General features: G+C 36.7%; 1 protein-coding gene across 1 annotated transcript in view; it reads right to left on the bottom strand.

The window, feature by feature from the left end:
* Positions 1-1,929, bottom strand: part of s1pr2 (sphingosine-1-phosphate receptor 2) — a 45,617-nt gene extending 43,688 nt beyond the window's left edge. Inside the window, exon 1 of the mRNA XM_056454077.1 lies at positions 1,380-1,929. The gene's annotated coding sequence lies outside the window, so the exon portion shown is untranslated. The remainder of the gene's footprint in view (positions 1-1,379) is intronic.
* Positions 1,930-12,241: the final 10,312 nt, after the last annotated feature.

Genomic DNA, 12,241 nt, shown 5'->3' with positions numbered 1-12,241 from the left:
ATTTGAAAAGAGAGGTTGAATGTTAAGGTGGTTGGGGTGAATGCCTTTGACAGAGATTCTTATTTCGATTTTAACCAAATCCTTTGCTTCTTTGTTTTATTGCTGAACTACAAAAACGGCCAACCGAAATTAAATGATTCAATTAACTACTGTAAAAGAATCAGACTTTTAAAATGTAAAAACTGTCACTTGACAAAAAGCAACGCACAAGACATTGGCAAGCAAATATAGGCAAAGGCAGGAGCAGGTCAACTAGTGTTTTCAGCATTGAATTCCATTGTGTCATAATTGTTATTGTTTACGTTTTTACTATAATAAGTTCATTATCAAATGTAAAACAATTACACTGCATTCGTTAATATGATTTAAAGCAACATTTTCTAGTTATTTTTAAATATTAGAAAACTATAATTAGGAAATTACCAATGGCAAATTTAATGTAATATGGTGTGATATATTCGGTTTGGTATATATTCAATCCACAGACCTCAATCAAGTTTGGTTTTTGGCCATTTATACGAAAAGGTTTGCGCACCCCTGGTCTAAACAATAACAGAACTTGCATGTTTAGAAAGACATCCCTTTAAGACTGTTTCAGTTTTAACTAAAAATCCCCCATTTCTTTTTCAGTTCCAAAACAGAAAAGAAACAATCACTGGTGAGGATAAATGATGACAGAATTGACATTTTAGGGCGGACTATCCCTTTAAGAGAGCATTCCGTTCAGCAGCATAATGGCATAATAGAGCCTTTTGTCTTATTAATACAACATTTAAGAACAATGCCATCCTCACAACGACGGATAGACAAATCCAAACTGCAGGTTTACCAATGACTACAAATGTTCTACAAAAAATCTCCCTGAGTGCGTCTCTGAGCTCAGCAAGACTCCAGTTGACAAATGAAGAGTGCTATAATAGACATGAAGTCCGGCGATTCTAGATGATGCAGGTCAATGTTTAACTGCATGCACGTTACACATTACATAGATGAGCAAATATTCGTGGGGTACTTTCTCAAATGTGATGGAAAACTCTCACACTTCACACTTTTAGTGACACATTGTGGAATATGCATGTGTCGAAAGCTTTGATAAGACTATCTCACACAATTGCTTATCAGATCAATGGCTGAGCTGACGGCGAGAGAAACGTGTCGGTGTTGACAAATAAACACACAGCAAGTTACTGTTAAAGTGTGAATTTTTAGAAGTCGTCTGTCTTAAATATTTGCATAAGAGTCGTCATGTGGTGGTCAACACACTGGTCTATGATAAGTAAATGAATGAACACATACAACTGTACTGCAGGTTTACGGAGCATTTGACTTCGGTTATAGATATGACTGAGATATGGTTATTTTAGTGTTGGCAAACTTACCCCATGTGCGATGCCCGGCAGAGAGAAGAAGCGCGTGCAGATGTTTTTAATCTTCATTTACAAAGTTTACATGAGATTCCTTAATTCCTAATGGCTTGGTCGAGTCTTCAGGGATCCGTTCGCGAGAGCTCCAGTAATTTAAGAGATTTATTAAAAGTCAAAACTTTTGCGGAGTCACTGCTAAATATCTGTCCACTAATTCAGGCATGGCTCGGATGAACATTAAAAAAGCGAGATAAATACTCTTGTTTTGAGTAAACGACGCTGCAGTTGCTTGTATTTTCAGCTTAATTCAGAGATCTATAAAATCCACGCGCTGGTCGACTAACAACAGCCTCCAGATCTGTTCTGTACGGGCGACGTAATACACGCACACGCACACACTCGTGCGCGCGCACTGAACAGCGTGGTGCACAGGATGGCTGGGTAATGCGTTTACACCCCTAATCACGTAAATACATATGTTACCAAAACATATATAATTATTACAGACTGCCGCAAAAAGACGTTTTAACCGTTCGAAGAAAGTTTGCAGGATCAAAATGTCACATTTATGGTAGTATTTTAGTTTCTTTCTCCCCAGGGTAGAAATGAGGTCCAGATGTTGTTTTTTTGGTTCCACCTCCTCACTTCCTCTCAGCTCTTAGTTCTTGGGTGTTTTACTTAATGTTGTGCATGTTGTTCCACATTTAATGTTTTTCTTAGAACAGCAAATGCATGTTTCTAATCGCCTACTAATTTTCAATTAAGACTGATTTTTTAAAACACTTTTTTACAGCAATTTCACCTAAATGTTTTAATCATGGGGCATTCTGGTGGCCGTCAAGCATCAAGAGATTTGAGATTGTGATTGCAATCTCAATTGGTCACATAGGCCTACATATTGCTATGCAATAGACATAAATCAAGTCTATTCCCATGCCATATTGACAAAATTAGATTCAATGATGATGTAAAATCTTTTGCTGAGCTTCGCATATAAGCATATACAATGACATGGAACAAATTAATGGAAACAGTTTGCGAAAACACGCTCAATTTTCTCACACCGCAAACAATTTATGAAAATGCGCTGCATTTTCCCACAATGCAAACAAATTAATGAAACGTGCTGCATTTTCTCACAACGCAAACAAATTAATGAAGCACACTGCATTTTTTTCACAATGCAAACAATTTGCGAAAACACGCTCCATTTTCTCACAACGCAAACAATTTATGAAAACGCACAGTATTTTCTCACAACGAAAACAAATTAATGAAACACGTAGCATTGTCTCACAATGCAAACAATTTACGAAAACGCACAGCATTTTCTCACAACGAAAACAAATTAATGAAACACGTTGCATTGTCTCACAATGCAAACAATTTACGAAAACGTGCTGAATTTTCTCACAATGCAAACAATTTACAAAAACGCGATGCATTTTCTCTGAACGCAAACAATTTACGAAAAATTCATGGTAGTATTTTACATTCTCTCTCCCAGGGTAGAAATGAGGTCCAGATGTTGTTGGGTTTTTTGGTTCCACCTCCTCACTTCCTTTCAGCTATAGTTTTTGGGTGTTTTACTTTTTGTTTTGCATGTTGTTCACGTGTTATGTTTTCCTTAGAAGAGCAAAGGCATGTTTCTAATCGCCTATTTATTTTCACTTCATTTTAGTGTGACAGATTTTTTTTTACTCGTTTTTACAGCAATTACATCTAAATGTTTTAATCATATGGGGCATTCTGTTGTCGTCAAGCATCAAGAGATTGTGATTGAGATCTCAATTGGTCACATAGGCCTGCATATGTCTATGCAATAGACAAAAATCAAGTATCTTCCCATGCAGTATTGACAAAATTTGTTTCCATGATGATGTTAAATCTTCTGCTGAGCTTCCCATGTAAGCATATACAGTGACATTGACTCTGCGTTCACTTTTTGTGTATTAGAGAAGGAATTGATAAAACATCTGTGTTTTTGAATTCACATATACCCAAATGTTTTGGTTTGATGTTGAGTATCTTATATTTAAACTTACAAAATTAAAAATTCAGTTTTCTTGTAAAGATATTTTTTGACATACAATAATAATAATAAAAAAACTTTGAGCAAAATTTGTTTATTAATTTAATAATTATATATCGGAAATACCATGTACACAAACAAAAATGGTCCAATGATTAATTTAACATTCATTTGTTTAAAATTGATCTTAAGCATTACATCGAAACCCTAAAATACATTAATAATAAAAAAGCTATAAGGATCTATACAAAGGCATGTTTCTAATCGCCTACTAATTTTCACTTCGTTTTCGTGTGACTGATTTTTATACATTTTAATTTAGCATGGTTTTCTGTTCGTCTGGTCTTCCATCCCCACTGAGATGTCCGTTTTGTTAACAAAAAGCTTTCTGAAAGTGGTCTCCAAAGTCAATGATTATTCACAGTTATATAAATGACAATATTTATTCACTGTTGTTGTTTTACTCAAGCACAGTACAGGAATACATTTTCATTTGGCCCGAGTCTACAGTGGCCAAGAGAGCTTAACGTGCTGCAATTAAAAAAAAACACATATAATTACAAAAAATGCCAGCAAATTAAGAAAAGATCTTCCGTTTGTCAGCAAAGGTGCTGCAAATCCTCACAAATGCACTGCATTTTCCCACAACGCAAACAAATTTATGAAACGTACTTCATTTGCCCCATCACAAACAATTTGCGAAAAAGCGCTGCATTTTCTCACAACACAAACAATATTCGAAAACACGTTGCATTTTCTCACAACGCAAACAATTTACGAAAATGTGCTGCAGTTTCTCAAAATGCAATTTATGAGATTGTGCTACATTTTCTCACAACGTAAACAATTTATGAAAACATGCTGCATTTTCTCACAACACAATTTACGAAAATGTGCTGCATTTTCTCACAATGCAAACAATATTTGTAAACGCACTGAATTTTCTCACAAAGAAAACAATTTACGAAAACATGCTGCATTTTCTCACAACACAATTTATGAAAACGCACTGCATTTTCTCACAATGTAAGCAATTTACGAAAACGCGCTGCTTTTTCTCACAATGTAAGCAATTTACAAAAACGTGCTGCTTTTTCTCACAACACAAACAATATTCGTAAACGCACTGCATTTTCTCACAACACAAACAATTTATGAAAACATGCTGCATTTTCTCAAAACACAAACAATATTCGCAAACGCACTGCATTTTCTCACAACGCAAACAATTTATGAAAACATGCTGCATTTTCTCACAACGCAATTTATGAAAACGCGCTGCATTTTCTCACAACGTAAGCAATTTACAAAAACGCGCTGCATTTTCTCACAACATAAACAATATTCGTAAACGCACTGCATTTTCTCACAACACAAACAATTTATGAAAACATGCTGCATTTTCTCGCAACATAAACAATTTATAAAAACATGCTGCATTTTCTCGCAACATAAACAATTTATGAAAACATGCTGCATTTTCTCACAACATAAACAATTTATGAAAACATGCTGCATTTTCTCACAACATAAACAATTTATGAAAACATGCTGCATTTTCTCACAACACAATTTACAAAAACATGCTGCATTTTATCACAACGCAAACAGTATTCGAAAATGCACTGCATTTTCTCACAACGCAAACAATTTACGAAAAATATGCTGCATTTTCTCACAATGCAAACAATTTACAAAAACACACTGCATTTTCGCACAACACTTTTAAAAAGAATAGGGAATGTTTCAAGGGGACCCTAAAATATGATGGACTATTACTCAGTGACGTTGTAGTTAATCTTGAATGATGAGGTTTTTTTTGTTTGTTTATTTTAATATCCCAATTCCCGTGTCTTTAGTATTTATTAGCCTAAATAACCATAACCTAAATAGAAAGGTCCGTCACATTTTAGTTTTTTTTTAAACATTTCCGTGGTGTTGAGAGAAAATGCAGCGGGTTTTCATAAAATGTTTGCGTTGTGAGAAAATGCAGAGCGTTTTGTAAAAATGTGTTTGCGTTGTGAGAATTTGCAGCACGTGTGCTGTCAAACTGATGAAGATCTTTTCTCGATTTGCTGGCATTTTTGGTAATTGCATGTGTTTTTTGCACCACGTTAAGCTCTCTCGGCCACCATACGAGTCAATTAGTTCTCTTCATGTGGTGGTTTCAGATTGTGTTTGAGCGAGCGTTTACACAAGGTTACTTCTGGTTATCTACATTGCCTTCCACCCATGACAGCTACAAACATGAAATCATCTAAATAACCCTAATGTGAGATTGCATGTGCTCAGGTATTTCAATGATATAGCTTGAATAGCATCTTCTCATATGTAAACCACTTTTGCTGAGTTACAGCAATGTACATTTAGTGGTTTATTTTCTTTCTTTCCCTAACGCCTAAATTCCCTAATGTATGCATTGATATCTGGCAGTATCAAGCTTGATGAACATGTTTCGCCTCAGGTGTGTGCCGTTTTGGTCTAGGCTTGTTTGTCACTAGAACTGTGTTGTATCGTGTTCACACAGGGAGGGCAGGTATGAATCATAAGAGATTTGCTTCATCAAAAGCTGATTTTTAATCCAAGCATTCTGGTGTCAAGAGCCCATTTGTAAAAGTCAGTCCCATCTTAATTAAGTCCATGTGCTTAATTACATCCATTTGTGCTGATAAGCCCCTCGAGCATGTATGGAAATCAGTGACTCATAATGGATAACGACATATTCACCTCAAAGTGTGATTCCCATTTCAGTTTAAACAGCATAGTGTGAGGTGATTTCAACACTTTGAGATGTAAATTGTTAAATGTGCATGAATAAAATTCACTGTATTTCTTTAACAGTTAGGATTCAGAGATTTCAGTCATTAACTCATAAAAATAAAGGTAATTCTTTACCATCAATTGTTTCAGGAACATTTTAGAAACACAAAAAGCTTTTTAATAAATTAAAGGTCTGTTCAAGGATGATAATTATAATAATAATACAGTTTTACAAATCAGTCTAAGTTTGTAATTTTTGTTTTGCAATGTATGAACAACTTAAAAACGAGATCTTTCCCAACTTCCTAGAGGTTGTTTATGAAGGCCTGTAGACTAATGCCATATTGTGCCATTTTATACTAACAATTAATTTAAACAAAGCTGTTATAGCCAGATATAGTCTCAAATACACACTATAAAATTGCTGAGTTGTTTTTTTTTTTACCCCACATTGTGTTTATTTTTTAAATTAAATTTAAATGACACTTTTTACCCCAATTGTTGGCCATATTTGACCCAATGTTGGGTTAAAACAGCCCAGCATTTATTGAGTGTACTTTATAATCAAACTGTCATCTAATTTTCACTACCTCGTCCGTCAACATGATCCCAGGGAATTGCAAAGCTTGTGCAAACACATTCATACTGAGAGGAAAGAGCTCAGCGCATATTTACATATTCATCTAGCAGCGTAGATGACATCTGGATGTTCATTTTAGGTATATTGCTGCAAGGTATTTCCAACTTCTTTTTACTTTTAATAAATAATGAAAATGAACGTTGTTGTGAGCATGTCAGGGAATTGAATCACATATCTTGTAAGGATGTGCACAAGTTCAATCAAGAGCAATAAAGTGTGACTGCAATTCACTTAATGACCACCAGTGTCGCTAATAACAAACATTTCTGAATTCGAAACGTAACCATTTAATTAACTATAACAATAACAACACAACGAAACAATATCATTGGAATCACTTTCAAAAATTTACAGCTAATAAATGGTAAAAACATTGGGAAAAAAATTGTTTTCGGAAGTCTTCCGGTTCTATTTCATGAGGAAATCTAACTATTTTACGTGTTGTCAGTCATATAAATTTATTCTTAAGAAAACATGATTTTTAATGATACGTGCTCTTAAATATTCCCCTAAGGGCTGATTGACGCCAACGCACACCTCTCAAAAAATGTAACTACTCGTCGCAACGACGAATAGCGAAAGCTCTGTGATTGGTCAGCTTAGTAGTTGTGCCGAGTGTGGGCGGTGCTGTGAGCAGCAAACCCATTGGAGAGAGTGTTTACAAGTGTCGAGTCCCATGAAGAGCTCCAGATGGAAAATTTTGTTTTGCCTTTATCTTATGAATATAGTTGTTGCATGTCTGTCGGTTCCCGCCTCTGAATGAGCCAGCTTTAGCTACTTGTACATTAAGGTAGCGTTCACATAAACAAAACACCCGTGAATAAACTCGATACAGAGGAACATAACCTACTGCCTGCTAATGTTTTGGAAGTGTTATTGCAGAGCATCACAAACAGCACACAGAAGTATAAATGCACGACTACGCGCCAGGTATGCACCTTGGGTTACACTGATCACTCGACCAGAAGTATAAACCAGCCTTAACCCTACTGTTAAAAAAATCTGTTATTTTATGTTGTTTCCAGCAGCTAGGGAGCCGGAAAAAAAAGTTAAATAACGGTCGCTAAATTAAAGACATTTACCATTAAATAACTAGAGAGAAATAAATTACAGAAATTTAGCGCAAATTTTAGCGGAAATTTAAATTTAAGGAAATTTCTGTAATTTAAAGTCTATTATTTTATGGTAAATGTCTGTAATTTAATGGCCGTTATTTGACTTTTTTCTGGCACCCTAGCTTTTTTTACAGTGTAGGGTATATGTAGAAGGATTTAAAAATTTCAGTAACCCAGTTAAAGCACTTCCGGTGAACTGTATGCCATTATAAAATCACCGCATTTAAGGTCTGTTTTTTTAAAAATCAACAATTTTCACTGCCTGATTGATATACGATAGAAAGTCTCAGAATGTACAAGAAGGACCAAATTAAATTATATTTTTCCGCACTTTCCATAAAGTTTTTGCGCTAGCATGTTGTTCCTGACGGCACTTGCATCTTGCATCTTGCATCTACACATAAACAACTAAATGAATGCTAAAGTCTATTTAGCTAATTATATTTTAGTTACATTACAACATTGATAGAGCGACGTCATTTCCAGGGGCGACGTCGATGCGGGAGGTGGAATGGCTTGACGTATCGGTAGGGGTGGGGGAGTCTGTGATGTATTTCAAGCCCCCGGGAGGGGATGTGTTGGTCGATGGTTGCGATCAGAGGGCAGCAGCGTTTAATGTGTGTGTAAAGGGGTGGTTGCGCATGATGTATCTGGGAGTTGTTGACACCTCCATTTCCGAGACATTACCACTCATTTGCAGGCATCCGGGAGTCACTATACATATGCGGGAGACTCCCTGAACATCCCGGAGACTTGAGATGTCTGCAGTAACCATTCGGTGGAATTTAATTGGTTTGGGAAAAAACACTCGCTCTGCATATACCCTATTAAAATGAATTAGCCACTAAATCAGAAAGTTTCGAATTGCCATGAGATTATGTTGAATCTATCATACTTTGAAGTTTGTGAGCATTTAAAAAGACAGAAAACTTATCTGTAGCGCGAGCTTACAATAAAAAAACAATAATATAGTTAGAGTTATCGTTATAGCTCATACCTGTCAACCCTCCCGTTTTTACCAGGATTCTCCCGTATTTTACAGTTCTATCCCACTATCATCCCGTAAAAGTATTTTCCTCCCTATACGCAACCCATACCACCGAACCACCAGGGGCCGCCCCTTGCTCTTAAATGTGAGTCTGTTCTGTGCTTTCGCTTTGTTTATGGCGGGATTCCCTTTCCTTTTCATTACAGGTGCCGTCTCCCCTTCATATGCAATCCTCAAAACAGTCATATAGTGGTGCATGGCTGTCAGCTGACGCGGTCCATAAATAGATAAATGATAAATAGATGCTGTTTCCCAAATGGATTCTGTACACGCGATTTGAAGCGGAGTGAAAGTCTGGGTTTTGAGTGCGTGTTTGAACAGACATGTACACATAATTAATAATAATAATATCTAAAGATGTCGATCTTGGTAGGTTTTTTCAAACTCAACTAATTTCATCCTAAATGAGCATAAAAAGTCAGGAAAGCAATCGAAAGCTTTCATTATAACAATTATATTTCATTATATTTACATTGAAACAGCTTCAAATTAACATATTTAGTAATTTGGGGATATTTTAAAGGGGGGGGGGGGCATACCCCTTATTATGGTGGCATATCCCTAAATCTTTGGTGGCATATCCCATATTTTCACATCCAAATGTTAACAGGTATGTTCTCCACACAATGATAAAAATTTTTATCTTAACATAACCCTTACCTAAAGGGCTTATTGGTGGAATATATTCAATTTAATTCTATTCATGTTTATTTCTATAGCGCTTTAACAATATAGATTGCAACATAGAAGTTCTAGTAAACTGAAACTGTGTCAGTTGAAGTTCAGTTTAGATCAGTTCAGTGTGGTTTAAATTTCACTGCTGAAATTCCAAACACTGAAGACCAAATCCATCAATGCGCAGTTCCACAAGTCCCAAACCAAGCAAAAAACACCTATATTTTTAAAAGCTTATACTTCGACAAACAGATTGATGCGCCTCAGTAAAGTCCTGAAGGCTTCGGCTTGAACTCTATATTTCTGTCATTTCGGGGGAGGGGTCAGGAACCCTGACCTCACTTCCTGTGGCCACTTCACAAGCCATGCATTGTGTGTGAGAATGTGACAGGACTCCTGGGACTGCTCCACATCTGGCAGCTGTTTTGACCACCCCCATCCCTTTTTCCACCGCCAGGAAGATCTGAGTATGTTCCTGGTACTCACCTCAGGAACTCCCCCAAAGTAACTTCATTTTCACGCCGTTCTGCATCTCGCACATGCTCAGTAATGTCTGACACATCAAATTTGGTCTGCCGCACTCTAGTTTCAACCATCAGGTTACTCTGAGTTCCGGTTTTGATGTGGTTTGTGCCAGCGTTTTTTTGCCTCACCCTTTTGAGGACTGACGTTAGTTCCTGTTATTAAAGAAGAACAATCGTGTTACTCAGAATCTTTGCTACTTTCCCATTATCACTTGACACATCATTTAGGTCATGTTTCTGTCTTGCAGAAATACCCGATATATCAAAAACTGATGTTTGGACTTGATGCTTGTATCTTCGATAGGTGCTTAGCATAGATGCTGCTATTTTTAGATTGCATAGCTCATTGAGAGTCTTCCTGTTGTAAGTCTGAATATGAAAAGCTCACATCCTTCATCATTGTAAATTAAAATAGTTACTTTACGAACAAACAGATGATGAGAAAACAAGTGCAATTACCAATTACGCCTAAATATTAGTCTCATTTTGAGGGATTCCATTCCTACACTCTACTTAAACTCAAATTGGGTCAAATATGTACTAACTAGGGATGCTTCGATCGATCGGCCAGAGATAGGTATCGGTCGATAATTATCTTTCTTGATGACTTGATTGGTACGCGCTAATCAGGGGTGTGTTTCCGAAAACCATCATTAACCAACTAAGGTCGCAAGTTCCGTCGTTACAAACATAGTTCGTTGGTATGGCGTTTCCTAAATCCATCGTTCCAACGAACATTTCCAAACTGCGTCGCAAACTTGTATGCTTACATTTGCACCTCTGGAGCTGTAGTTAGAAAGATTGTTCCTGGTTGTGTCTTATTCCCAGTTATCCCCCCTATGCCCTATTTGTTTAGAACATTCTAACATTTAAACTTGGAGTTCTAAAAAAAAGCTTTGAAGTCATCACTCTTAGGTGTAATTTGCTTTCAAAGAATATTTACGGTACAGTTTTAGTGATCTTCATATTGACAATTGCGCTCCCTTTACAATGCACTTTGAAAACATTGATATCATTTTGAACACAGCCGTGGCTCATGACGAGAGCTATAGGTGACCTGTTATTTCAACCCAGGCTCATTCTGAAAACGTACCTCCACGGACGTTTCCGGAGACTGTGAAATATGTCCCGGCGGCACATTTTTCTGCAGTTTTTGTTTTCGCGATTCCGCCAGAGGTCGCCGTGTACGCTTTTTCAAGATCTCAAATTTCCCTTTGCGAGTGCCATTCGCACCTGCTCTTCTTACGTAAACCCACCAGAGGCCGCCGTCGACTCACTTTTTGACAGACTTTCTGACTGACTGAGTGAACGATCGGCTGACCCACCCTCCCCCTTCCCTAAACCCAACCAATTTTATTGATTGGCGCGAAAAGGAACGGTGTCACACCGCCCCATAGTGTTCGTTTATCGAAATGAAATGCAGCCATACATACCTCCGCCTAAGTAATTCGCTGTCTCCAGAAACATCCGCAGGGCTACGTTTCCACAAAGAGCCTGTGTTGTATTATTTAAAAGCGGAATTTATGTTACGTCTCCAAAGCTTGGGAAAACAAAAAACATAGCATCCATTAATGCTTTTAATTTATAGTAGGTTATTTATTAAGTATCTTTACTGTATAAGGCATGGGCCTGTTGGTTTGAACATTTCTGCACTGGTTTGCACTTGTCAAATTGTAAAAGTAGACTTAAAAGAAAAATCGTACTTAATAATACTAATATTAATAATCATCATTATTATTAATATATTTAAAGTAGGATTTTTATTTCATAATAAATAATAAATATAGTTTCATTTCTTGACAAATAACCTCATCATTTATTTATATGATTTAAAGGGCACCTATGGTGAAAAATCTACTTTTAAAGCTGTTTGGACAGAAATGTGTGTAAGTATAGTGTAGAAACTTTCATATTAGGGTGCAATAAACACACCCAGTCCTTTTTTTCAAATTTAACAACATAAAAACGGTGGACTAATTGGAGCGGTTTTCAGATCGACCGCAACTTTACGTAGAAGTGCGGTCCCCCCGCCCACCAATATTGATTGACAGCTGCGCGCATTAACATGTCCCGGTAGTCACGT

Source organism: Danio aesculapii, chromosome 3, assembly GCF_903798145.1.
Source record: "Danio aesculapii chromosome 3, fDanAes4.1, whole genome shotgun sequence".
NCBI lineage: Eukaryota > Metazoa > Chordata > Actinopteri > Cypriniformes > Danionidae > Danio > Danio aesculapii.
The sequence above is the reverse complement of the archived record's forward strand: the minus strand, read 5'-3'. Positions and strand labels throughout refer to the sequence as shown.